The sequence below is a fragment of the Orcinus orca genome, chromosome 1, assembly GCF_937001465.1.
Source record: "Orcinus orca chromosome 1, mOrcOrc1.1, whole genome shotgun sequence".
NCBI classification, from domain to species: Eukaryota; Metazoa; Chordata; class Mammalia; order Artiodactyla; family Delphinidae; genus Orcinus; species Orcinus orca.
In genome coordinates this window covers 65382110-65407795 of record NC_064559.1, presented here as the reverse complement: position 1 = coordinate 65407795, position 25686 = coordinate 65382110, and the positions used below count along the sequence as shown (strand labels likewise).

The 25686-nt window shown below is 43.6% G+C and overlaps 1 long non-coding RNA gene across 1 annotated transcript in view; it reads right to left on the bottom strand.

The window, feature by feature from the left end:
- The window catches only part of LOC125965155 (uncharacterized), a 961575-nt gene extending 941790 nt beyond the window's left edge, over nucleotides 1–19785 (bottom strand). The window contains exon 1 of the long non-coding RNA XR_007478729.1: nucleotides 19695–19785. This is a non-coding gene — a long non-coding RNA (uncharacterized LOC125965155). The remainder of the gene's footprint in view (nucleotides 1–19694) is intronic.
- Between the last annotated feature and the right edge of the window lie 5901 nt (nucleotides 19786–25686).

Genomic DNA, 25686 nt, shown 5'->3' with positions numbered 1-25686 from the left:
GGAAGAGGAATTAACCAAAGGCTCAGCGTGCCATGCCGGAACCACACTAGGGCCTGAAGCAATCATGCGGTGTTGCGGCCAGCTCACAAGAAAGCGAGTTGAAGAAAAGAGCTCAGGGGCACTGTCATTCACAAACCTGCAGAGTTATAAATGACAGCTATCGTCCAAAACTATATTGAAGTAAGGCTGCCAAGAGGACTTGAAAGCGGGGCAGAATTGCAGGAAACCGATTTCAGGAGGTAGACTGGAATTGCATGTAAAGCATAGGAAAAGAGGCAGAACGTCCACAATGATGCACTTGGCCAAAAAGGGCTTATGCGTTTTTTCCTGAATATATTCAGGAAAAAACGCATACGCCCTTTTTGGCCAACCAAGCAAGCTTGCAAAGGAAATCTGCACTACAATGAAGTCTCACTGCCCCCCGGTCAAAAGGGCCATCTGAAAAAAGTGTAAAATCCAGAAAGGCAGTACAGGCCATGGAGAACTGGGAGCCTTGTTATGCTGATGGGCGGGCTGTAAATTGCCAACAGCCACTCTGGAGAAGTGTATGGTGTTTCCTGAAACATCTAAAAAACAAAGCAACAGAGCCTAGGGCACTTCCACTTATGGTCCTATAGCTTAGGGAAATTAAATTGAAAAAGACACAGCCACCCCAAATTTTGGGACGGCTCTGTTTACAAGAACCTCTTTTACGGTACAAGTTCAATATCACAGAAAGCGAAAAATGGATAAAGAAGTTGTGGTACTTACGTACCATGCAATATCACTCAGCAATGAAATCTATGTCATCAGGCCCGTAGCAGCATAATGAGTGGATTCAGGTACGATGATTCTAAGTGAAATAAGTCACACAGAAAAAGAAACATCATAAGATATCACTACTACACGGAATGTAAACTTGGCTACACAGGAACTGAATTACAAAACAGAACAGGGTCTCAAATGTAGAAAACCAACTTATGCTTGCTTAAGGGGAAAGGTGAGTTGGGGTGCTGCATAAAACCAGAGATTGAAATTAGCACAGATACCGTTCCATAAGCCAAATATGTAATGGACAAGAGCTACTCCTTGCTCAACGAAGTGGACTCAAAAACGCATATTAAACGCCTAAGAATATACCTGACTAGTAAGAATCTTAAAACCTATGGATTCATATGTCTCCGAAAGAGAATCAAGCGTGTGTACAGCGGCATAAACGCAGCAGTGATAGGATTGTTGAGGTTCGGTGAGCAAATGCAGACCCTTTGAAGTCATATTGCATGGTACCCATTCCATGGGTCTCAACTCTCCAGGTTTAAGGGATTCTTCCTTCAGCTAAAACATGCATGTGGAACCCAGAGTATGATCCAACGTGTGATCGGGAAACGTGTTCAAATGTGTCTCAGTTTACGTCCCCTTGTACTCGGGTGCAACATTCCAGACGCTTTACTAACACTCTCCCCACTTGGAGAGTGAGTGCCTTTAACCTCCTGTTTGGCCCAGTTTGCAATTTCTGCGGAAAATAAACAGGAATAGGGAGAACCAATGAGAGACTAGCTGGAGGTGTCTGGACGGACAAATTTAACTTCCATTTCCCACCAGATAGAGGAATTAACCAAAGCCTCATAGTGCCATGCCAGAACCACACTAGGGCCTGAAACAATCCTGCGGTGTTGCGGCCAGCTCACAAGAAAGCGAGTTGAAGAAAGGAGCTCAGGGGCACTGTCATTCACAAACCTGCAGAGTTATAAATGACAGCTATCGTCCAAAAATATATTGAAGTAAGGCTGCCAAGAGGACTTGAAAGTGGGGCAGAATTGCAGGAAACCGATTTCAAGAGGTAGACTGGAATTGCATGTAAAGCATAGGAAAAGAGGCAGAACGTCCCCAATGATGCACTCGGCCAAAAAGGGCATATGCGTTTTTTCTTGAATATATTCAGGAAAAAACGCATATGCCCTTTTTGGCCAACCAAGCAAGCTTGCAATGGAAATCTGCACTACAATGAAGTCTCACTGCCCCCCGGTCAAAAGGGCCATCTGAAAAAAGTGTAAAATCCAGAAAGGCAGGACAGGCCATGGAGAACTGGGAGCCTTGTTCTGCTGATGGGCGGCATGTTTATTGCCAACAGCCACTCTGGAGAAGTGTATGGTGTTTCCTGAAACATCTAAAAAACAAAGCAACAGAGCCTAGGGCACTTCCACTTATGGTCCTATAGCTTAGGGAAATTAAAATCAAAAAGACACAGCCACCCCATACTTTGGGACGGCTCTGTTTACAAGAACCTCATTTACGGTACCAGTTCAATATCACAGAAAGCGAAAAATGGATAAAGAATTTGTGGTACTTACGTACAATGCAATATCACTCAGCAATGAAATCTAAGTCTTCAGGCCCATAGCAGCATAATGAGTGGATTCAGGTACGATGATTCTAAGTGAAATAAGTCACACAGAAAAAGAAACATCATAAGATATGACTAATACAACGAATGAAAACTTGGATACACAGGAACTGAATTACAAAACAGAACAGGGTCTCAAATGTAGAAAACCAACTTATGCTTGCTTAAGGGGAAAGGTGAGTTGGGGTGCTGCATAAAACCAGTGATTGAAATTAACACAGATACCGTTCCAGAAACCAAATATGTAATAACAAGAGCTACTCCTTGCTCAACGAAGTGGACTCAACACCCCATATTAAACTCATAAGAATATACCTGACTAGTAAGAATCTTAAAACCTATGGATTTATATGTCTCCAAAAGGGAATCAAGCGTGTGTACAGTGGCATAAACGCAGCAGTGATAGGATTGGTGAGGTTCGGTGAGCAAATGCAGACCCTTTGAAGTCATATTGCATGGTACCCATTCCATGGGTCTCAACTCTCCATGTTTAAGGGATTCTTCCTTCAGCTAAAACATGCATGTGGAACCCAGAGTATGATCCACTGTGTAATCGGGAAACGTGTTCAAATGTGTCTCAGTTTTCGTCCCCTGGTACTCGGGTGCAACATTCCAGACTCTTTACTAAAACTCTCCCCACTTGGAGAGTCAGGGCCTTTAACTCCTGTTTGGCCCAGTTTGCAATTTCTGCGTAAGATGAACAGGAATAGGTAGAACCAATGAGAGACTAGCTGGAGGTGTCTGGACGGGCAAATTTAACTCTCATTTCCAACCAGGAAGAGGAATTAACCAAAGGCTCAGCGTGCCATGCCGGAACCACACTAGGGCCTGAAGCAATCTTGCGGTGTTGCGGCCAGCTCACAAGAAAGCGAGTTGAAGAAAGGAGCTCAGGGGCACTGTAATTCACAAACCTGCAGAGTTATAAATGACAGCTATCGTCCAAAAATATATTGAAGTAAGGCTGCCAAGAGGACTTGAAAGCGGGGCAGAATTGCAGGAAACCGATTTCAGGAGGTAGACTGGAATTGCATGTAAAGCATAGGAAAAGAGGCAGAACATCCACAATGATGCACATGGTCAAAAAGGGCGTATGTGTTTTTTCCTGAATATATTCAGGAAAAAACGCATACGCCCTTTTTGGCCAATCAAGCAAGCTTGCAAAGGAAATGTGCACTACAATGAAGTCTCACTGCCCCCTGGTCAAAAGGGACATCTGAAAAAAGTGTAAAATCCAGAAAGGCAGGACAGGCCATGGAGAACAGGGAGCCTTGTTATGCTGATGGGCGGGCTGTAAATTGCCAACAGCCACTCTGGAGAAGTGTATGGTGTTTCCTGAAACATCTAAAAAACAAAGCAACAGAGCCTAGGGCACTTCCACTTATGGTCCTATAGCTTAGGGAAATTAAAATCAAAAAGACTCAGCCACCCCAAAGTTTGGGACGGCTCTGTTTACAAGAACCTCGTTTACGGTACAAGTTCAATATCACAGAAAGCGAAAAATGGATAAAGAAGTTGTGGTACTTACATACAATGCAATATCACTCAGCAATGAAATCTATGTCATCAGGCCCATAGCAGCATAATGAGTGGATTCAGGTACGATGATTCTAAGTGAAATTAATCACAGAGATAAAGAAACATCATAAGATATCACTAATACACGGAATGTAAACTTGGCTACAAAGGAACTGAATTACAAAACAGAACAGGGTCTCAAATGTAGAAAACCAACTTATGCTTGCTTAAGGGGAAAGGTGAGTTGGGGTGCTGCATAAAACCAGAGATTGAAATTAGCACAGATACCGTTCCATAAGCCAAATATGTAATAGACAAGAACTACTCCTTGCTCAACGAAGAGGACACAACACCCCATATTAAACACCTAAGAATATATCTGACTAGTAAGAATCTTAAAACCTATGGATTTATATGTCTCCGAAAGAGAATCAAGCGTTTGTACAGTGGCATAAGCGCAGCAGTGATAGCATTGGTGAGGATCGGTGAGCAAATGCAGACCCTTTGAAGTCATATTGCATGGTACCAATTCCATGGGTCTCAACTCTCCATGTTTAAGGGATTCTTCTATCAGCTAAAACATGCATGTGGAACCCAGAGTATGATCCACCGTGTGATCGGGAAATGTGTTCAAATGTGTCTCAGTTTACGTCCTCTGTACTCAGGTGCAACATTCCAGATGCTTTACTTACACTCTCCCCACTTGGAGAGTCAGTGCCTTTAACCTCCTGTTTGGCCCATTTTGCAATTTCTGCGTAAGATGAACAGGAATAGGGAGAACCAATGAGAGACTAGCTGGAGGTGTCTGGACGGACAAATTTAACTCTCATTTCCCACCAGGAAGAGCAATTAACCAAAGGCTCAGCATGTCGTGCCGGAACCACACTAGGGCCTGAAGCAATCCTGTGGTGTTGCGGCCAGCTCACAAGAAAGCGAGTTGAAGAAAGGAGCTCAGGGGCACTGTCATTCACGAAACTGCAGACTTATAAATGACAGCTATCGTCCAAAAATATATTGAAGTAAGGCTGCCAAGAGGACTTGAAAGCGGGGCAGAATTGCAGGAAACCGATTTCAGGAGGTAGACTGGAATTGCATGTAAAGCATAGGAAAAGAGGCAGAACGTCCAAATGATGCACTTGGCCAAAAAGGGCGTATGCATTTTTTCCTGAATATATTCAGGAAAACATGCATACGCCCTCTTTGGCCAACCAAGCAAGCTTGCAAAGGAAATCTGCACTACAAAGAAGTCTCACTGCCTCCTGGTTAAAAGGGCCATCTGAGAAAAGTGTAAAATCCAGAAAGGCAGGACAGGCCATGGAGAACTGGGAGCCTTGTTATGCTGATGGGCCGACTGTAAATTGCCAACAGCCACTCTGGAGAAGTGTATGGTGTTTCCTGAAACATCTAAAAAACAAAGCAACAGAGCCTAGGGCACTTCCACTTATGGTCCTATAGCTTAGGGAAATTAAAATCAGAAAGACACAGCCACCCCAAATTTTGGGACGGCTCTGTTGACAAGAACCTCGTTTACGGTACAAGTTCAATATCACAGAAAGCGAAAAATGGATAAACAAGTTCTGGTACTTACGTCCAAAGCAATATCACTCAGCAATGAAATCTATGTCATCAGGCCCGAAGCAGCATAATGAGTGGATTCAGGTACAATGATTCTAAGTGAAATAAGTCACAGAGAAAAAGAAACATCATAAGATATCACTACTACATGTAATGTAAACTTGGCTACACAGGAACTGAATTACAAAACAGAACAGGGTCTCAAATGTAGAAAACCAACTTATGCTTTCTTAAGGGGAAAGGTGAGTTGGGGTGCTGCATAAAACCAGAGATTGAAATTAGCACAGATACCGTTCCATAAGCCAAATATGTAATAGACAAGAGCTACTCCTTGCTCAACGAAGTGGACTCAAGACGCCATATTAAACGCCTAAGAATATACCTGACTAGTAAGAACCTTAAAACCTATGGATTTATATGTCTCCGAAAGAGAATCAAGCGTGTGTACAGCGGCATAAATGCAGCAGTGATAGGATTGGTGAGGTTCGGTGAGCAAATGCAGACCCTTTGAAGTCATATTGCATGGTACCCATTCCATGGGTCTCAACTCTCCACGTTTAAGTGATTCTTCCTTCAGCTAAAACATGCATGTGGAACCCAGAGTATGATCCACCATGAGATCGGGAAAAGTGTTCAAATGTGTCTCAGTTTTCGTCCCCTGGTACTCAGGTGTAAAATTCCAGATGCTTTACTAACAGTCTCCCCACTTGGAGAGTCAGTGCCTTTAACCTCCTGTTTGGCCCAGTTTGCAATTTCTGTGGAAAATGAACAGGAATAGGGAGAACCAATGAGAGACTAGCTGGAGGTGTCTGGACGGGCAAATTTAACTCTCATTTCCCACCAGGTAGAGGAATTAACCAAAGCCTCAGCGTGCCATGCCGGAACCACACTAGGGCCTGAAGCAATCCTGCGGTGTTGCGGCCAGCTCACAAGAAAGCGAGTTGAAGCAAGGAGCTCGGGACACTGTTTTCCACAAACCTGCAGAGTTATAAATGACAGCTATCGTCCAAAAATATATTGAAGCAAGGCTGCCAAGAGGACTTGAAAGCGGGGCAGAATTGCAGGAAACCGATTTCAGGAGGTAGACTGGAATTGCATGTAAAGCATAGGAAAAGAGGCAGAATGTCCACAATGATGCACTTGGCCAAAAAGGGCGTATGCGTTTTTTCCTGAATATATTCAGGAAAACACGCATACGCCCTTTTTCGCCAACCAAGCAAGCTTGCAAATGAAATCTGCACTAAAATGAAGTCTCACTGCCCCCTGGTCAAAAGGGACATCTGAAAAAAGTGTAAAATCCAGAAAGGCAGGACAGGCCATGGAGAACTGGGAGCCTTGTTATGCTGATGGGCGGGATGTAAATTGCCAACAGCCACTCTGGAGAAGTGTATGGTGTTTCCTGAAACATCTAAAAAACAAAGCAACAGAGCCTAGGGCAGTTCCACTTATGGTCCTATAGCTTAGGGAAATTAAAATCAAAAAGACACAGCCACCCCAAAGTTTGGGATGGCTCTGTTTACAAGAACCTCGTTTACGGTACAAGTTCAATATCACAGAAAGCGAAAAATGGATAAAGAAGTTGTGGTACTTACATACAATGCAATATCACTCAGCAATGAAATCTATTTCATCAGGCCCGTAGCAGCATAATGAGTGGATTCAGGTACGATGATTCTACATGAAATAAGTCACACAGAAAAAGAAACATCATAAGATATCACTACTACACGGAATATAAACTTGGCTACACAGGAACTGAATTACAAAACAGAACAGGGTCTCAAATGTAGAAAACCAACTTATGCTTGCTTAAGGGGAAAGGTGAGTTGGGGTGCTGCATAAAACCAGAGATTGAAATTAGCACAGATACCGTTCCATAAGCCAAATATGTAAGAGACAAGAGCTACTCCTTGCTCAACGAAGTGGACTCAAGACGCCATATTAAACGACTAAGAATATACCTGACTAGTAAGAATCTTAAAACGTATGAATTTATATGTCTCTGAAAGAGAATCAAGCGTGTGTACAGTGGCATAAACGCAGAAGTGATAGGATTGGTGATGTTCGGTGAGCAAATGCAGACCCTTTGAAGTCATATTGCATGGTACCCATTCCATGGGTCTCAACTCTCCAGGTTTAAGGGATTCTTCCTTCAGCTAAATCATGCATGTGGAACTCAGAGTATGATCCACCATGTGATCGGGAAATGTGTTCAAATGTGTCTCAGTTTTCAACCCCTGGTACTCGGGTGCAACATTCCAGACGCTTTACTAACACTCTCCCCACTTGGAGAGTCAGTGCCTTTAACCTACTGTTTGGCCCAGTTTGCAATTTCTGTGGAAAATGAACAGGAATAGGGAGAACCACTGAGAGACTAGCTGGAGGTTTCTGTACGGGCAAATTTTACTCTCATTTCCCACCAGGTAGAGGAATTAACCAAAGGCTCAGCGTGCCATGCCGGAACCACACTAGGGCCTGAAGCAATCCTGCGGTGTGGCGGCCAGCTCACAAGAGAGCGAGTTGAAGAAAGGAGCTCAGGGGCACTGTAATTCACAAACCTGCAGAGTTATAAATGACAGCTATCGTCCAAAACTATATTGAAGTAAGGCTGCCAAGAGGACTTAAAAGCGGGGCAGAATTGCAGGAAACCGATTTCAGGAGGTAGACTGGAATTGCATGTAAAGCATAGGAAAAGAGGCAGAACGTCCACAATGATGCACTTGGCCAAAAAGGGCGTATGCGTTTTTTCCTGAATATATTCAGGAAAAAACGCATACGCCCTTTTTGGCCAACCAATCAAGCTTGCAAAGGAAATCTGCACTACAATGAAGTCTCAATGCCCCCCGTTCAAAAGGGCCATCTGAAAAAAGTGTAAAATCCAGAAACGCAGGACAGGCCATGGAGAACTGGGAGACTTGTTATGCTGATGGGCGGGATGTAAATTGCCAACAGCCACTCTGGAGAAGTGTATGGTGTTTCCTGAAACATCTAAAAAACAAAGCAACAGAGCCTAGGGCACTTCCACTTATGGTCCTATAGCTTAGGGAAATTAAAATCAGAAAGACACAGCCACCCCAAAGTTTGGGACGGCTCTGTTGACAAGAACCTCATTTACGGGACAAGTTCAATATCACAGAAAGCGAAAAATGGATAAAGAATTTGTGGTACTTACGTCCAATGCAATATCACACAGCAATGAAATCTATGTCATCAGGCCCATAGCAGCATAATGAGTGGATTCAGGTACAGTGATTCTAAGTGAAATAAGTCACAGAGAAAAAGAAACATCATAAGGTATCACTACTACATGGAATGTAAACTTGGCTACACAGGAATTGAATTACAAAACAGAACAGGGTCTCTAATGTAGAAAACCAACTTATGCTTGCTTAAGGGGAAAGGTGAGTTGGGGTGCTGCATAAAACCAGAGATTGAAATTAGCACAGATACCGTTCCATAAGCCAAATATGTAATAGACAAGAGCTACTCTTTTCTCAACGAAGTGGATTCAAGACGCCATATTAAACACCTAAGAATATACCTGACTAGTAAGAATCTTAAAACCTATGGATTTATATGTCTCCGAAAGAGAATCAAGCGTGTGTACAGTGCCATAAATGCAGCAGTGATAGGATTGGTGAGGTTCGGTGAGCAAATGCAGACCCTTTGAAGTCATATGGCATGGTACCCATTCCATGGGTCTCAACTCTCCAGGTTTAAGGGATTCTTCCTTCAGCTAAAACATGCATGTGGAACCCAGAGTACGATTCACTGTGTGATCTGGAAACGTGTTCAAATGTGTATCAGTTTTCGTCCTCTGGTACTCGGGCGCAACATTCCAGACGCTTTACTAACACTCTCCCCACTTGGAGAGTCAGTGCCTTTAACCTCCTGTTTGGCCCAGTTTGCATTTTCTGCAGAAAATGTATAGGAATAGGGAGAACCAATGAGAGACTAGCTGGAGGTGTCTGGACGGGCAAATTTAACTCTCATTTACCACCAGGAAGAGAAATTAACCAAAGGCTCAGCGTGCCGTGCCGCAACCACACTAGGGCCTGAAGCAATCCTGCGGTGTTGCGGCCAGCTCACGAGAAAGCGAGTTGAAGAAAGGAGCTCAGGGGCACTGTAATTCAAAAACCTGCAGAGTTATAAATGACAGCTATCGTCCAAAAATATATTGAAGTAAGGCTGCCAGGAGGACTTGAAATCGGGGCAGAATTGCAGGAAACCGATTTCAGGAGGTAGACTGGAATAGCATGTAAAGCATAGGAAAAGAGGCAGAACGTCCCCAATGATGCACTTGGCCAAAAAGGGCGTATGCGTTTTTTCCTGAATATATTCAGGAGAAAACGCATACGCCCTTTTTGGCCAACCAAGCAAGCTTGTAAAGGAAATCTGCACTACAATGAAGTCTCACTGCCCCCCGGTCAAAAGGGCCATCTGAAAAAACTGTAAAATCCAGAAAGGCAGGACAGGCCATGGAGAACTTTTAGACTTGTTTTGCTGATGGGCGGGATGTAAATTGCCAACAGCCACTCTGGAGAAGTGTATGGTGTTTCCTGAAACATCTAAAAAACAAAGCAACAGAGCCTAGGGCACTTCCACTTATGGTCCTATAGCTTAGGGAAATTAAAATCAAAAAGACACAGCCACCTCAAAGTTTGGGTCGGCTCTGTTTAGAAGAACCTCGTTTACGGTACAAGTTCAATATCACAGAAAGCGAATAATGGATAAAGACGTTGTGGTACTTACGTACAATGCAATATCACTGAGCAATGAAATCTATGTCAGCAGGCCCGTAGCAGCATAATGAGTGGATTCAGGTACAATGATTCTAAGTGAAATAAGTCACACAGAAAAAGAAACATCATAAGATATCACTACTACACGGAATGTAAACTTGGCTACACAGGAACTGAATTACAAAACAGAACAGGGTCTCAAATGTAGAAAACCAACTTATGCTTGCTTAAGGGGAAAGGTGAGTTGCGGAGCTGCATAAACCCAGAGATTGAAATTAGCACAGATACCGTTCCATAAGGCAAATATGTAATAGACAAGAGCTACTCCTTGCTCAACGAAGTGGACTCAACACCCCATATTAAACGCCTAAGAATATAGCTGACTAGTAAGAATCTTAAAACCTATGGCTTTATATGTCTCTGAAAGAGAATCAAGTGTGTGTACAGCGGCATAAACGCAGCAGTGATAGGATTGGTGAGGATCGGTGAGCAAATGCAGACCCTTTGAAATCATATTGCATGGTACCCATTCCATGGGTCTCAACTCTCCAGGTTTAAGGGATTCTTCCTTCAGCTAAAACATGCATGTGGAACCCAGAGGATGATCCACCATGTGATCGCGAAATGTGTTCAAATGTGTCTCAGTTTTCGTCCCCTGGTATCGGGTGCAACATTCCAGATGCTTTACTAACACTCTTGCCACTTGGAGAGTTAGTGCCTTTAACCTCCTCTTTGGCCCAGTTTGCAATTTCTGAGGAAAATGAACAGGAATAGGGAGAACCAATGAGAGACTAGCTGGAGGTGTCTGGACGGGCAAATTTAACTCTCATTTCCCACCAGGAAGAGGAATTAGCCAAAGGCTAAGCGTGCCGTGATGGAACCACACGTGGGCCTGAAGCAATCCTGCGATGTTGCGGCCAGCTCACAAGAAAGCAAGTTGAAGAAAGGAGCTCAGGGGCACTGTAATTCACAAACCTGCAGAGTTACAAATGACAGCTATCGTCCAAAAATATATTGAAGTAAGGCTGCCAAGAGGACTTGAAAACGGTGCAGAATTGCAGGAAACCGATTTCAGGAGGTAGACTGGAATTGCATGTAAAGCATAGGAAAAGAGGCAGAACGTCCACAATGATGCACTTGGCCATAAAGTGCGTATGCGTTTTTTCCTGAATATATTCAGGAAAAAACGCATACGCACTTTCTGGCCAACCAAGCAAGCTTGCAAAGGAAATCTGCACTACAATGAAGTCTCACTGCCCCCCAGTCAAAAGGACCATCTGAAAAAAGTGTAAAATCCAGAAAGGCAGGACAGGCCATGGAGAACTGGGAGCCTTGTTATGCTGATGAGCGGGATGTAAATTGCCAACAGCCACTCTGGAGAAGTGTATGGTGTTTCCTGAAACATCTAAGAAACAAAGCAACAGAGCCTAGGGCACTTCCACTTATGGTCCTATAGCTTAGGGAAATTAAAATCAAAAAGACACAGCCACCCCAAAGTTTGGGACGGCTGTGTTTACAAGAACCTCTTTTACGGTACAAGTTCAATATCGCAGAAAGCGAAAAATGGATAAAGAAGTTGTGGTACTTACGTACAGTGCAATATCACTCAGCAAAGAAATCTATGTCATCAGGCCCATAGCAGCATAATGAGTGGATTCAGGTACGATGATTCTAAGTGAAATAAGTCACACAGAAAAAGAAACATCATAAGATATCACTACTACACGGAATGTCAACTTGGCTACACAGGAACTGAATTACAAAATAGAACAGGGTCTCAAATGTAGAAAACCAACTTATGCTTGCTTAAGGGGAAAGGGGAGTTGGGGTGCTGCATAAAACCAGGGATTGAAATTAGCACAGATACCATTCCATAAGCGAAATATGTAATAACAAGAGCTACACCTTGCTCAACGAAGTGGACTCAACACCCCATATTAAACGCCTAAGAATATACCTGACTAGTAAGAATCTTAAAACCTATGGATTTATATGTCTCCGAAAGAGAATCAGGCATGTGTACAGCGGCATAAACACAGCAGTGATAGGACTGGTGAGGACCGTGAGCAAATGCAGACCCTTTGAAGTCATATAGCATGGTACCCATTCCACGGGTCTCAACTCTCCAGGTTTAAGGGATTCTTCCTTCAGCTAAAACATGCATGTGGAACCCAGTGTATGATCCACCATGTGATCGGGAAACGTGTTCAAATGTGTCTCAGTTTTCGTCCCCTGGTACTCGGGTGCAACATTCCAGACGCTTTACTAAAACTCTCCCCACTTGGAGAGTCAGGGCCTTTAACCTCCTGTTTGGCCCAGTTTGGAATTTCTGCGGAAAATGAACAGGAATAGGGAGAACCAATGAGAGACTAGCTGGAGGTGTCTGGACGGGCAAATTTAACTCTCATTTCCCACCAGGTAGAGGAATTAACCAAAGGCTCAGCGTGCCGTGCCGGAACCACACTAGGGCCTGAAGCAATCTTGCGGTGTTGCGGCCAGCTCACAAGAAAGCGAGTTGAAGAAAGGAGCTCAGGGGCACTGTAATTCACAAACCTGCAGAGTTATAAATGACAGCTATCGTCCAAAAATATATTGAAGTAAGGCTGCCAAGAGGACTTGAAATCGGGGCAGAATTGCAGGAAACTGATTTCAGGAGGTAGACTGGAATTGCATGTAAAGCATAGGAAAAGAGGCAGAACGTCCACAATGATGCACTTGGTCAAAAAGGGCATATGCGTTTTTTCCTGAATATATTCAGGAAAAAACGCATATGCCCTTTTTGGCCAACCAAGCAAGTTTGCAAAGGAAATGTGCACTACAATGAAGTCTCACTGCCCCCGGTCAAAAGGGGCATCTGAAAAAAGTGTAAAATCCAGAAAGGCAGGACAGGCCATGGAGAACTGGGAGCCTTGTTATGCTGATGGGCGGGCTGTAAATTGCCAACAGCCACTCTGGAGAAGTGTATGGTGTTTCCTGAAACATCTACAAAACAAAGCAACAGAGCCTAGGGCACTTCCACTTATGGTCCTATAGCTTAGGGAAATTAAAATCAAAAAGACAAAGCCACCCCAAACTTTGGGACGGCTCTGTTTACAAGAACCTCGTTTACAGTACAAGTTCAACATCACAGAAAGCGAAAAATGGATAAAGATGTTGTGGTACTTTCGTACAATGCAATATCACTCAGCAATGAAATCTATGTCAGCAGGCGCTTAGCAGCATAATGAGTGGATTCAGGTACAATGATTCTAAGTGAAATAAGTCACACAGAAAATGAAACATCATAAGATATCACTACTACACGGAATGTAAACTTGGCTACACAGGAACTGAATTACAAAACAGAACAGGGTCTCAAATGTAGAAAACCAACTTATGCTTGCTTAAGGGGAAAGGTGAGTTGGGGTGCTGCATAAAACCAGAGATTGAAATTAGCACAGATACCGTTCCATAAGCCAAATATGTAATAGACAAGAGCTACTCCTTGCTCAACGAAGTGGACTCAACACCCCATATTAAACGCCTAAGAATATACCTCACTAGTAAGAATCTTAAAACCTATGGATTTATATGTCTCAGAAAGAGAATCAAGCGTGTGTACAGCGGCATAAACGCAGCAGTGATAGGATTGGTGAGGTTCGGTGAGCAAATGCAGACCCTTTGAAATCATATTGCATGGTACCCATTCCATGGGTCTCAACTCTCCAGGTTTAAGGGATTCTTCCTTCAGCTAAAACATGCATGTGGAACCCAGAGTATGATCCACCGTTTGATCGGGAAACGTGTTCAAATGTATCTCAGTTTTCGTCCCCTGGTACTCGGGTGCAACATTCCAGACGCTTTACTAAGACTCTCCCCACTTGGAGAGTCAGTGCCTTTAACCTCCTGTTTGGCCCAGTTTGCAATTTCTGCGGGAAATGAACAGGAATAGGGAGAACAAATGAGAGACTAGCTGGAGGTGTCTGGATGGGCAAATTTAACTCTCATTTCCCACCAGGAAGAGGAATTAACCAAAGGCTCAGCGTGCCATGCCGGAACCACACAAGGCCTGAAGTAATCCTGCGGTGTTACGGCCAGCTCACAAGAAAGCGAGTTGAAGAAAGGAGCTCAGGGGCACTGTAATTCACAAACCTGCAGAGTTATAAATGACAGCTATCGTCCAAAAATATATTGAAGTAAGGCTGCCAAGAGGACTTGAAAACGGTGCAGAATTGCAGGAAACCGATTTCAGGAGGTAGACTGGAATTGCATGTAAAGCATAGGAAAAGAGGCAGAACGTCCACAATGATGCACTTGGCCAAAAAGGGCGTATGCGTCTTTTCCTGAATATATTCAGGAAAAAACACATACTCCCTTTTTGGCCAACCAAGCAAGCTTGCAAAGGAAATGTGCACTAGAGTGAAGTCTCACTCCCCCCCGGTCAAAAGGGCCATCTGAAAAAAGTGTAAAATCCAGAAAGGCAGGACAGGCCATGGAGAACTGGGAGCCTTGTTATGCTGATGGGCGGGCTGTAAATTGCCAACAGCCACTCTGGAGAAGTGTATGGTGTTTCCTGAAACATCTACAAAACAAAGCAACAGAGCCTAGGGCACTTCCACTTATGGTCCTATAGCTTTGGGAAATGAAAATCAGAAAAACACAGCCACCCCAAAGTTTGGGACGGCTCTGTTTACAAGAACCTCATTTACGGTACAAGTTCAATATCACAGAAAGCGAAAAATGGATAAAGAATTTCTGGTACTTACGTACAGTGCAATATCACTCAGCAAAGAAATCTATGTCATCAGGCCCGTAGCAGCATAATGAGTGGATTCAGGTACGATGATTCTAAGTGAAATAAGTCACACAGAAAAAGAAACATCATAAGTTATCACTACTACACGGAATGTCAACTTGGCTACACAGGAACTGAATTACAAAATAGAACAGGGTCTCAAATGTAGAAAACCAACTTATGCTTGCTTCAGGGGAAAGGTGAGTTTGGGTGCTGCATAAAACCAGTGATTGAAATTAACACAGATACCATTCCATAAGCCAAATATGTAATAACAAGAGCTACTCTTTGCTCAACGAAGTGGACTCAACACCCCATATTAAACGCCTAAGAATATACATCACTAGTAAGAATCTTAAAACCTATGGATTTATATGTCTCCGAAAGAGAATCAAGCGTGTGTACAGCAGCATAAACGCAGCAGTGATAGGATTGGTGAGGTTCGGTGAGCAAATGCAGACCCTTTGAAGTCATATTGCATGGTACCCATTCCATGGGTCTCAACTCTCCAGGTTTAAGGGATTCTTCCTTCAGCTAAAACATACATGTGGAACCCAGAGTATGATCCACCGTGTGATCGGGAAACGTGTTCAAATGTGTCTCAGTTTTCGTCCCCTGGTACTCGGGTGCAACATTCCAGACGCTTTACTAACACTCTCCCGACTTGGAGAGTCAATGCCTTTGACCTCCTGTTTGGCCCAGTTTGCAATTTCTGCGTAAGATGAACAGGAATAGGGAGAACCAATGAGAGACTAGCTGGAGGTGTCTGGACTGGCTAATTTAACTCTCATTTCCCACCAGGAAGAGGAATTAACCAAAGGCTCAGCATGCCATGCCGGAACCACACTAGGGCCTGAAGCAATCCTGTGGTGTTGCGGCCTGCTCACAAGAAAGCGAGGTGAAGAAAGGAGCTCAGGGGCACTGTAATTCACAAACCTGCAGAGTTATAACTAACAGCTATAGTCCAAAAATATATTGAAGTAAGGCTGCCAGGAGGACTTGAATGCGGGGCAGAATTGCAGGAAACCGATTTCAGGAGGTAGACTGGAATTGCATGTAAAGCATAGGAAAAGAGGCAGAACGTCCACAATGATGCACTTCGCCAAAAAGGGCGTATGCGTTTTTTCCTGAATATATTCAGGAAAAAACGCATACGCCCTTTTTGGCCAACCAAGCAAGCTTGCAAAGGAAATCTGCACTACAATGAAGTCTCACTGCCCCCCGGTCAAAAGGGCCATCTGAAAAAACTGTAAAATCCAGAAAGGCAGGACACGCCATGGAGAACTGGGAGCCTTGTTATGCTGATGGGCGGGCTGTAAATTGCCAACAGCCACTCTGGAGAAGTGTATGGTGTTTCCTGAAACATCTAAAAAACAAAGCAACAGAGCCTAGGGCACTTCCACTTATGGTCCTATAGCTTAGGGAAATTAAAATCAAAAAGACACAGCCACCCCAAAGTTTGGGAAGGCTCTGTTTACAAGAACCTCGTTTACGGTACAAGTTCAATATCACAGAAAGCGAAAAATGGATAAAGAAGATGTTGTATTTACGTACAATGCAATATCAGTCAGCAATGAAATCTATGTCAGCAGGCCCGTAGCAGCATAATGAGTGGATTCAGGTACAATGATTCTAAGTGAAATAAGTCACACAGAAAAAGAAACATCATAAGATATCACTACTACACGGAATGTAAACTTGGCTACACAGGAACTGAATTACAAAACAGAACAGGGTCTCAAATGTAGAAAACCAACTTATGCTTGCTTAAAGGGAAAGGTGAGTTGGGGTGCTGCATAAAACCAGAGATTGAAATTAGCACAGGTACCGTTCCATAAGCCAAATATGTAATAGACAAGAGCTACTCCTTGCTCAACGAAGTGGACTCAAGACAACATATTAAAAGCCTAAGAATATACCTGACTAGTAAGAATCTTAAAACCTATGGATTTATATGTCTCCGAAAGAGAATCAAGCGTGTGTACAGCGGCATAAACGCAGCAGTGATAGGATTGGTGAGGATCGGTGAGCAAATGCAGACCCTTTGAAGTCATATTGCATGGTACCCATTCCATGGGTCTCAACTCTCCAGGTTTAAGTGATTCTTCCTTCAGCTGAAACATGCATGTGGAACCCAGAGGATGATCCACCGTGTGATCGCGAAACGTGTTCAAATGTGTCTCAGTTTTCGTCCCCTGGTACTCGGGTGCAACATTCCAGATGCTTTACTAACACTCTTGCCACTTGGAGAGTTAGTGCCTTTAACCTCCTGTTTGGCCCAGTTTGCAATTTCTGCGGAAAATGAACAGGAATAGGGAGAACCAATGAGAGACTAGCTGGAGGTGTCTGGACGGGCAAATTTAACTCTCATTTCCCACTAGGAAGAGGAATTTACCAAAGGCTCAGTGTGCCGTGCCAGAACCACACTAGGGCCTGAAGCAATCTTGCGGTGTTGCGGCCAGCTCACAAGACAGCGAGTTGAAGAAAGGAGCTCAGGGGCACTGTCATTCACAAACCTGCAGAGTTATAAATGACAGCTATCGTCCAAAAATATATTGAAGTAAGGCTGCCAAGAGGACTTGAAAGCGGGGCAGAATTGCAGGAAACCGATTTCAGGAGGTAGACTGGAATTGCATGTAAAGCATAGGAAAAGAGGCAGAACGTCCAAAATGATGCACTTGGCCAAAAAGGGCGTATGCGTTTTTTCTTGAATATATTCAGGAAAACACGCATACGCCCTTTTTCGCCAACCAAGCAAGCTTGCAAAGGAAATCTGCACTAAAATGAAGTCTCACTGCCCCCCAGTCAAAAGGGACATCTGAAAAAAGTGTAAAATCCAGAAAGGCAGGACAGGCCATGGAGAACTGGGAACCTTGTTATGCTGATGTGCAGGATGTAAATTGTCAACAGCCAATCTGGAGAAGTGTATGGTGTTTCCTGAAACATCTACAAAACAAAGCAACTGAGCCTAGGGCACTTCCACTTATGGTCCTATAGCTTAGGGAAATTAAAATCAAAAAGACACAGCCACCCCGAAGTTTGGGTCGGCTCTGTTTACAAGAACCTCATTTACGGTACAAGTTCAATATCACAGAAAGCGAAAAATGGATAAAGAAGTTGTGGTACTTACTTACAATGCAATATCACTCAGCAATGAAATCTATGTCATCAGGCTGATAGCAGCATAATGAGTGGATTCACGTACGATGATTCTAAGTGAAATAAGTCACACAGAAAAAGAAACATCATAATATACCACTAATACACAGAATGTAAACTTGGCTACACAGGAACTGAATTACAAAACAGAACAGGGTCTCAAATGTAGAAAACCTACTTATGCTTGCTTAAGGGGAAAGGTGAGTTAGGGTGCTGCATAAAACTAGAGATTGAAATTAGCACAGATACCGTTCCATAAGCCAAATATGTAATAACAAGAGATACTCCTTGCATACCGAAGTGGACTCAACACCCCATATTAAACGCCTAAGAATATACCTGACTAGTAAGAATCTTAAAACGTATGGATTTTTATGTCTCCAAAAGAGAATCAGGCATGTGTACAGTGGCGTAAACGCAGCAGTGATAAGATTGGTGAGGTCTGGTGAGCAAATGCAGACCCTTTGAAGTCATATAGCATGGTACCCATTCCATGGGTTTCAACTCTCCAGGTTTAAGGGATTCTTCCTTCAGCTAAAACATGCATGTGGAACCCAGAGTATGATCCACTGTGTGATCGGGAAACGTGTTCAAATGTGTCTCAGTTTTCGTCCCCTGGTACTCGGGTGTAAAATTCCAGACGCTTCACTAAAACTCTCCCCACTTGGAGAGTCAGTGCCTTTAACCTCCTGTTTGGCCCAGTTTGCAATTTCTGCGGAAAATGAACAGGAATAGGTTGAACCAATGAGAGACTAGCTGGAGGTGTCTGGACGGGCAAATTTAACTCTCATTTCCCACCAGGAAGAGGAATTAACGAAAGTCTCAGCATGCCGTGCCGGAACCACACTAGGGCCTGAAGCAATCCTGCGGTGTTGCAGCCAGCTCACAAGAAAGCGAGTTGAAGAAAGGAGCTCAGGGGCACTGTCATTCACAAACCTGCAGAGTTATAAATGACAGCTATCGTCCAAAAATATATTGAAGTAAGGCTGCCAAGGGGACTAGAAAGCGGGGCAGAATTGCAGGAAACCGATTTCAGGAGGTAGACTGGAATTGCATGTAAAGCATAGGAAAAGAGGCAGAACGTCCACAATGATGCACTTGGCCAAAAAGGGCGTATGCGTTTTTTCCTGAATATATTCAGGAAAAAACGCATACGCCCTTTTTGGCCAACCAAGCAGGCTTGCAAAGGAAATCTGCACTACAATGAAGTCTCACTGCCCCCCGGTCAAAAGGGCCATCTGAAAAAAGTGTAAAATCCAGAAAGGCAGGAGAGGCCATGGAGAACTTTTAGACTTGTTATGCTGATGGGCGGGATGTAAATTGCCAACAGCCACTCTGGAGAAGTGTATGGTGTTTCCTGAAACATCTAAAAAACAAAGCAACAGAGCCTAGGGCACTTCCACTTATGGTCCTATAGCTTATGGAAATTAAAATCAAAAAGACACAGCCACCCCAAACTTTGGGACGGCTCTGTTTACAAGAACCTCGTTTACGGTACAAGTTCAATATCACAGAAAGCGAAAAATGGATAAAGAAGTTGTGGTACTTACGTACAATGCAGTATCACTCAGCAATGAAATCTATGTCATCAGGCCCGTAGCAGCATAATGAGTGGATTCAGGTACGATGATTCTAAGTGAAATAAGTCACACAGAAAAAGAAACATCATAAGATATCACTACTACACGGAATGTAAACTTGGCTACACAGGAACTGTATTACAAAACAAAACAGGGTCTCAAATGTAGAAAACCAACTTATGCTTGCTTAAGGGGAAAGGTGAGTTGGGGTGCTGCATAAAACCAGTGATTGAAATTAACACAGATACTGTTCCAGAAGCCAAATATGTAATAACAAGAGCTACTCCTTGCTGAACGAAGTGGACTGAACACCCCATATTAAACGCCTAAGAATATACCTGCCTAGTAATAATCTTAAAACTTATGGATTTATATGTCTCCGAAAGGGAATCAAGCGTGTGTACAGTGGCATAAACGCAGCAGTGATAGGATTGGTGAGGTTCGGTGAGCAAATGCAGACCCTTTGAAGTCATATAGCATGGTACCCTTTCCATGGGTCTCAACTCTCCAGCTTTAAGGGATTCTTCCTTCAGCTAAAACATGCATGTGGAACCCAGAGTATGATCCACTGTGTGATCGGGAAACGTGTTCAAATGTGTCTCAGTTTTCGTCCCCTGGTACTCGGGTGCAACATTCCAGACGTGTTACTAAAACTCTCCCCACTTGGAGGGTCAGGGCCTTTACCTCTTGTTTGGCCCAGTTTGCAATTTCTGCGTAAGATGAACAGGAATAGGGAGAACCAATGAGAGACTAGCTGGAGGTGTCTGGACTGGCTAATTTAACTCTCATTTCCCACCAGGAAGAGGAATTAACCAAAGGCTCAGCATGCCATGCCGGAACCACACTAGGGCCTGAAGCAATCCTGCGGTGTTGCGGCCTGCTCACAAGAAAGCGAGGTGAAGAAAGGAGCTCAGGGTCACTGTCATTCACAAACCTGCAGAGTTATAACTAACAGCTATAGTCCAAAAATATATTGAAGTAAGGCTGCCAGGAGGACTTGAATGCGGGGCAGAATTGCAGGAAACCGATTTCAGGAGGTAGACTGGAATTGCATGTAAAGCATAGGAAAAGAGGCAGAACGTCCACAATGATGCACTTTGCCAAAAAGGGCGTATGCGTTTTTTCCTGAATATATTCAGGAAAAATCGCATACGCCCTTTTTGGCCAACCAAGCAAGCTTGCAAAGGAAATCTGCACTACAATGAAGTCTCACTGCCCCCCGGTCAAAAGGGCCATCTGAAAAAACTGTAAAATCCAGAAAGGCAGGACACGCCATGGAGAACTGGGAGCCTTGTTTTGCTGATGGGCGGCATGTATATTGCCAACAGCCACTCTGGAGAAGTGTATGGTGTTTCCTGAAACATCTAAAAAACAAAGCAACAGAGCCTAGGGCACTTCCACTTATGGTCCTATAGCTTAGGGAAATTAAAATCAAAAAGTCACAGCCACCCCAAAGTTTGGGACGGCTCTGTTTACAAGAACCTCGTTTACGGTATAAGTTCAATATCACAGAAAGCGAAAAATGGATAAAGAAGATGTGGTATTTACGTACAATGCAATATCAGTCAGCAATGAAATCTATGTCAGCAGGCCCGTAGCAGCATAATGAGTGGATTCAGGTACAATGATTCTAAGTGAAATAAGTCACACAGAAAAAGAAACATCATAAGATATCACTACTACACGGAATGTAAACTTGGCTACACAGGAACTGAATTACAAAACAGAACAGGGTCTCAAATGTAGAAAACCAACTTATGCTTGCTTAAAGGGAAAGGTGAGTTGGGGTGCTGCATAAAACCAGAGATTGAAATTAGCACAGGTACCGTTCCATAAGCCAAATATGTAATAGACAAGAGCTACTCCTTGCTCAACGAAGTGGACTCAAGACAACATATTAAAAGCTTAAGAATATACCTGACTAGTAAGAATCTTAAAACCTATGGATTTATATGTCTCCGAAAGAGAATCAAGCGTGTGTACAGCGGCATAAACGCAGCAGTGATAGGATTGGTGAGGATCGGTGAGCAAATGCAGACCCTTTGAAGTCATATTGCATGGTACCCATTCCATGGGTCTCAACTCTCCAGGTTTTAGTGATTCTTCCTTCAGCTAAAACATGCATGTGGAACCCAGAGGATGATCCACCGTGTGATCGCGAAACGTGTTCAAATGTGTCTCAGTTTTCGTCCCCTGGTACTCGGGTGCAACATTCCAGATGCTTTACTAACACTCTTGCCACTTGGAGAGTTAGTGCCTTTAACCTCCTGTTTGGCCCAGTTTGCAATTTCTGCGGAAAATGAACAGGAATAGGGAGAACCAATGAGAGACTAGCTGGAGGTGTCTGGACGGGCAAATTTAACTCTCATTTCCCACTAGGAAGAGGAATTTACCAAAGGCTCAGTGTGCCGTGCCAGAACCACACTAGGGCCTGAAGCAATCTTGCGGTGTTGCGGCCAGCTCACAAGACAGCGAGTTGAAGAAAGGAGCTCAGGGGCACTGTCATTCACAAACCTGCAGAGTTATAAATGACAGCTATCGTCCAAAAATATATTGAAGTAAGGCTGCCAAGAGGACTTGAAAGCGGGGCAGAATTGCAGGAAACCGATTTCAGGAGGTAGACTGGAATTGCATGTAAAGCATAGGAAAAGAGGCAGAACGTCCAAAATGATGCACTTGGCCAAAAAGGGCGTATGCGTTTTTTCTTGAATATATTCAGGAAAACACGCATACGCCCTTTTTCGCCAACCAAGCAAGCTTGCAAAGGAAATCTGCACTAAAATGAAGTCTCACTGCCCCCCAGTCAAAAGGGACATCTGAAAAAAGTGTAAAATCCAGAAAGGCAGGACAGGCCATGGAGAACTGGGAACCTTGTTATGCTGATGTGCAGGATGTAAATTGTCAACAGCCAATCTGGAGAAGTGTATGGTGTTTCCTGAAACATCTACAAAACAAAGCAACTGAGCCTAGGGCACTTCCACTTATGGTCCTATAGCTTAGGGAAATTAAAATCAAAAAGACACAGCCACCCCGAAGTTTGGGTCAGCTCTGTTTACAAGAATCTCATTTACGGTACAAGTTCAATATCACAGAAAGCGAAAAATGGATAAAGAAGTTGTGGTACTTACTTACAATGCAATATCACTCAGCAATGAAATCTATGTCATCAGGCTGATAGCAGCATAATGAGTGGATTCACGTACGATGATTCTAAGTGAAATAAGTCACACAGAAAAAGAAACATCATAATATATCACTAATACACAGAATGTAAACTTGGCTACACAGGAACTGAATTACAAAACAGAACAGGGTCTCAAATGTACAAAACCTACTTATGCTTGCTTAAGGGGAAAGGTGAGTTGGGGTGCTGCATAAAACTAGAGATTGAAATTAGCACAGATACCGTTCCATAAGCCAAATATGTAATAACAAGAGATACTCCTTGCATACCGAAGTGGACTCAACACCCCATATTAAACGCCTAAGAATATACCTGACTAGTAAGAATCTTAAAACGTATGGATTTTTATGTCTCCGAAAGAGAATCAGGCATGTGTACAGTGGCGTAAACGCAGCAGTGATAGGATTGGTGAGGTCTGGTGAGCAAATGCAGACCCTTTGAAGTCATATAGCATGGTACCAATTCCATGGGTCTCAACTCTCCAGGTTTAAGGGATTCTTCCTTCAGCTAAAACATGCATGTGGAACCCAGAGTATGATCCACTGTGTGATCGGGAAACGTGTTCAAATGTGTCTCAGTTTTCGTCCCCTGGTACTCGGGTGTAAAATTCCAGACGCTTCACTAAAACTCTCCCCACTTGGAGAGTCAGTGCCTTTAACCTCCTGTTTGGCCCAGTTTGCAATTTCTGCGGAAAATGAACAGGAATAGGTTGAACCAATGAGAGACTAGCTGGAGGTGTCTGGACGGGCAAATTTAACTCTCATTTCCCACCAGGAAGAGGAATTAACGAAAGTCTCAGCATGCCGTGCCGGAACCACACTAGGGCCTGAAGCAATCCTGCGGTGTTGCAGCCAGCTCACAAGAAAGCGAGTTGAAGAAAGGAGCTCAGGGGCACTGTCATTCACAAACCTGCAGAGTTATAAATGACAGCTATCGTCCAAAAATATATTGAAGTAAGGCTGCCAAGGGGACTAGAAAGCGGGGCAGAATTGCAGGAAACCGATTTCAGGAGGTAGACTGGAATTGCATGTAAAGCATAGGAAAAGAGGCAGAACGTCCACAATGATGCACTTGGCCAAAAAGGGCGTATGCGTTTTTTCCTGAATATATTCAGGAAAAAACGCATACGCCCTTTTTGGCCAACCAAGCAAGCTTGCAAAGGAAATCTGCACTACAATGAAGTCTCACTGCCCCACGGTCAAAAGGGCAATCTGAAAAAAGTGTAAAATCCAGAAAAGCAGGAGAGGCCATGGAGAACTTTTAGACTTGTTATGCTGATGGGCGGGATGTAAATTGCCAACAGCCACTCTGGAGAAGTGAATGGTGTTTCTTCAAACATCTAAGAAACAAAGCAACAGAGCCTAGGGCACTTCAACTTATGGTCCTATAGCTTATGGAAATTAAAATCAAAAAGACACAGCCACCCCAAATTTTGGGATGGCTCTGTTTACAAGAACCTCATGTACGGTACAAGTTCAATATCACAGAAAGTGAAAAATGGATAAAGAAGTTGTGGTACTTACGTACAATGCAATATCACGCAGCAATGAAATCTATGTCATCAGGCCCATAGCAGCATAATGAGTGGATTCAGGTACGATGATTCTAACTGAAATAAGTCACACAGAAAAAGAAACATCATAAGATATGTCTAATACACCGAATGAAAACTTGGCTACACAGGAACTGAATTACAAAACAGAACAGGGTCTCAAATGTAGAAAACCAACTTATGCTTGCTTAAGGGGAAAGGTGAGTTGGGGTGCTGCATAAAACCAGTGATTGAAATTAACACAGATACTGTTCCAGAAGCCAAATATGTAATAACAAGAGCTACTCCTTGCTCAACGAAGTGAACTCAACACCCCATATTAAAAGCCTAAGAATGTACCTGACTAGTAAGAATCTTAAAACCTATGGATTTATATGTCTCTGAAAGTGAAAGAAGCGTGCGTACAGTGGCATAAACGCAGCAGTGATAGGATTGGTGAGGTTCGGTGAGCAAATGCAGACCCTTTGAAGTCATATAGCATGGTACCCATTCCATGGGTCTCAACTCTCCAGGTTTAAGGGATTCTTCCTTCAGCTAAAACATGCATGTGGAACCCAAAGTATGATCCACTGTGTGATCGGGAAACGTGTTCAAATGTGTCTCAGTTTTTGTCCCCTGGTACTCGGGTGCAACATTCCAGACGCTTTACTAACACTCTCCCCACTTGGAGAGTCAGGGCCTTTACCTCCTGTTTGGCCCAGTTTGCAATTTCTGCGTAAGATGAACAGGAATATGGAGAACCAATGAGAGACTAGCTGGAGGTGTCTGGACGGGCAAATTTAACTCTCATTTCCCACTAGGAAGAGGAATTAACCAAAGGCTCAGCGTGCCATGCCGGAACCTCACTAGGGCCTGAAGCAATCTGGCGGTGTTGCGGCCAGCTCACAAGAAAGCGAATTGAAGAAAGGAGCTCAGGGGCACTGTAATTCACAAACCTGCAGAGTTATAAGTGACAGCTACCGTCCAAAAATATATTGAAGTAAGGCTGCCAAGAGGACTTGAAAGCGGGGCAGAATTGCAGGAAACCGATTTCAGGAGGTACACTGGAAATGCATGTAAAGCATAGGAAAAGAGGCAGAACGTCCACAATGATGCACTTGGCCAAAAAGGGCGTATGCGTTTTTTCCTGAATATATTCAGGAAAAAACGGATACGCTCTTTTTGCCCAAACAAGCAAGCTTGCAAAGGAAATCTGCACTACAATGTAGTCGCACTGCCCCCC